Genomic DNA, 3,552 nt, shown 5'->3' with positions numbered 1-3,552 from the left:
GCTGGAATTAATTTTCTTTTTCAGTCCAATGCTCCTTTTAATCATGGGCACTGTATGTATGCCATGGGGATCAAGTTTATCACAACTTGAATGAATTTAGTTTGAATGCTCTTGAGAAGGGCCAGGAACTGAAACTTCATGTATCATGGATCTTTGATTATATTTTCTTCATCTGCATTGCCTCAAGCACCAAAATTGATGATGAACAGTGTGGCAAGAGTGTGGTAGAAAGTGACAGTAGACTGGGGGAGGGAACAGTAGATTAGGCTCATGAGAGCTACGTTCTAGACCTGACTCTGCACTAATGAGCCATGTAATGTTGAGCAAGTCATTTACGTTCTTGGACTCTGTAAAACTGGAGAACACAACACTGCTATCCCTGTACTTCAAGACAATGTTACATGTAGAAATGCCCAATAAGGACTTTGTGTTCTTCAATAAGTATACTCCTTCTGCTGGGTTTAAGATTGAATCATTGTATAGTGTATAAAAGTCTGTTAACTGCAGCATTTTCATTCAATGAGCCTCACTCGGATGTTGTACAATAGGCAATGGAAGTAGGATCAAGAAGCTTGGATTCAATACTTTCTTGGCTCTGGGATTTTAGATAATCCATTCAACTTTACCTGCTTACCTGGAAAAATGCTGGTAGTAATACTTCTTCAGTTTTCAAGATCAGAGACAATATTAAATAAAAAAGTACTTTGTTAAACTAAAACATTTTACAGACATAAAGTGTTATTATTGAAGTCTTTTGTAAATAAACTCTAAAGAAGTCTACAAGTATGATTTGAACCAATAACATGGAAATAGAAGCCAGACTAAAATAATTTCTGTTTGTCGGTTGCTGTGTTTTAATATCTTTACTCTGGTAGGGTCAAGATGGTGGCTGAAGTTTTTTTCACCTGTCCACCTCCAACGTTTTGTCCTTAAATAAGATTTTAGATTACATATTTCTTTATATTTCTACATGTATTTACACAAATATTTGAGGCTTTTTTTTCCTGAAGAAATAGTTATATTGTACTTCCTGCTGTGAATTTTTTTTAAAAAAAGCTTAACATGTCTCGCAGATCATTAAAGAGCAATAAATAAAAACCTACTTTATTCGCCCCCCCCCATTAATATCAAAGGTTTTTATGTACTTTTTGCAGGCCTTACTTATCACAGTAACAATAATAACAGGCTCAGAGAGATGACAACTTTTATGAGTTAACTGGAACTCATACAAAGGCTTTCCTGTGGAACACTAGAAACGACTGTGCTTCTCAAAGTGGAGTTCCATCCCTGCAGAGTTGAAGTCTCACAACCCACCTCCTTCTGTGATCCCTAATCGTCATCTAGGTTCTTTTCCATCACAACTGCTCTCCGCCTCCGGTTTCTGCTCTGTCTCTTGGAGCTCCCACTCTTGTCCCAGGGTGAGTCCCTCACGAAGGATCCTAACATCGTCCAACTCAGTCATCTTCACCCACCGCCATCCACGCACGGCTTGGCCTTCCTCCTCTTTTTTGTTTGCTTTGTGAGCTCAGCCACCCACTCTGGCCCCTTTGGCTCGCGTCCTGACGCCCTTTCTTTTTCCTCCTCTTATTCCCCAGGGTCTGCTTGTTGAGCACCTCATGATGATCTCAGGTTCAAGGGCACAGCAGGGTCCAGGTTGTTGCATGCTGTTGGGCATCCGAGGCCTCGGGATCCCTGAAAACATTTTGTATAAAGTCTTTTTTTTCACGGGCAGTCCTCAATCAGCAGTTGCCAGTAACCAATCAAGGTCAGCTACAGCTGCATGTTCTTTGTCCTGAACAAACACTGTCCGGGCACGTTCCTCAGAGTCTGCTACGACATCAAAAGATGCCTCCTGGGTGCCGGCTTCGCTGCAGGACGGCCTCTGTGCGCAGGCTGTGTTCTGCAGCAGGAGAGTTGTCTTCCGGGACGCAGGGCAGGAGGTGCAGTCTCAATTCAGAGACAGCTGGAGAGCTCCACTTTGGGGTTGTAGATCTCTTGGCTCCCTTCAAGGGTGCACAGCAAATTGGTCAGTGCTTTGTAGAGGAGGCCACTGAGGGCCCTCGGTGCACGTGCTCTTCCTTCTTGGTTTTCTTTGAGGTTCTTAGGAATTCCAGCTGGGTTAGCTTGTAAGCCATGTGAGAGCCCAAGGAAGGACCTTAGTACTCAAACGTGATTTGTTTGGTTTTTTTGTTGTGAAGGCAAATTTCTTGGGCAAATTCTTGCCGTAGGTGACTGCGTGGTGGCAGCAGCCTAGCAGCAGCCAGAGACACGTGTGGAGTCCCCACAGCAAGTGAGCAGCCATCTACCTGTCCCCTCACCTGGCGAGTGGAGGGTGGGGCCTATTTTATTCTTTTTAATTGTTGCATATTATGCAATAAAATAGAAATTCAATTAATGTTATTAAAGATAGTTCAACTGATTGACAGTTGTTTTAGGTTCTGTATAATTATGTGATATAATATTTTTGAAGGAGAGATTTATAAGAATACAATTGATCTAGAAAACAGTTATATTTAATTAGATAAATATTACTTAATTACCGTCCAAAGGCAGAGTTCAGTTTTTCCAAATTGCACTCCCAGCAGCAGAACGTGAAATGCCTTCCCCTGACCCCACCACTCCTCAACGCCGAACATTATCAGTACTTAAATTTTGGTTACCTGATGGGTAAAAAAATAATGCATTGTTTAATGGTGAACTGGAGCATATTTTTATAAATACCTTATATATATATTTGCATCTCTCCTGTGAATTTCTTGTTCATATCCTTCATGCATTTTCTATTGCTTAGTCTCTTATTGATGTATACCATCTCTTTATATTTTATGAATCTCTATCCCTTGTTCTTTGTATATGTTGCAAATGTTTTTCCAATCTATTACACATATTTTAATTTATAATGGTATCATTTGTCATTAAAACTTTTAATTTTTTATTGTTTTCATCCTTTATGGTGTCTATAAAATCTTTTCCAATGTGCTTTCCTAATACTTCCATTATTGTAAGGTTTTCTTTTCATCATCTGGAATTTATTTTTAGGTATCATAGAAATTAGGAGTATAGCTTATTTTTTCCCTAGATAGATGACCCATAAATAGCCAATTCTTTTGACATGATTTTGTTTAGTAATTTAGTTTTTTCCATTGTTGTGAAATATAACATTATGTATATTAAGTAACCATCAATTCATGGGTCTATCTCTAGAAAGTTCTATTTTATTAATCTAATTGTGCAATTTTGCATTATAATACAGTTTTATTCATATATTTGTTCTTTCTGAGACTTTATAAATATTTTCTTTCTAAATTAAATAATTTGTGTCAACTTATTTAGGTAATTTTTAAATTTCTCCTTTAATTCAGCAACTTTGTGGATTTTATTAATAGCTTTCCTGCTGCTAAACTATCCTTCCATTCCTGAGAAAAACCTATTTCATTGTAATTGTTTTCATACAATGCAGGTTTAGATTCCTTATGACTTTTTCTCTCTGTAAACATAAATGAGATTGACCTCTCGTTGGAGCATATTCTTCCTAGTTTTTTTTTTCTATAC

At 38.1% G+C, this 3,552-nt stretch overlaps 1 pseudogene; it reads right to left on the bottom strand.

Moving 5' to 3' along the window:
* Positions 1–1,631: 1,631 nt before the first annotated feature.
* Positions 1,632–2,302, bottom strand: LOC129078365 (putative ribosome-binding factor A, mitochondrial; annotated as a pseudogene).
* Between the last annotated feature and the right edge of the window lie 1,250 nt (positions 2,303–3,552).

The sequence above is a fragment of the Pteronotus mesoamericanus genome, unplaced genomic scaffold (genome assembly GCF_021234165.1).
Source record: "Pteronotus mesoamericanus isolate MK-2021 breed Mesoamerican mustached bat unplaced genomic scaffold, CSHL_Meso_final contig_73, whole genome shotgun sequence".
Taxonomy (NCBI): Eukaryota; Metazoa; Chordata; class Mammalia; order Chiroptera; family Mormoopidae; genus Pteronotus; species Pteronotus mesoamericanus.
The sequence above is the reverse complement of the archived record's forward strand: the minus strand, read 5'-3'. Positions and strand labels throughout refer to the sequence as shown.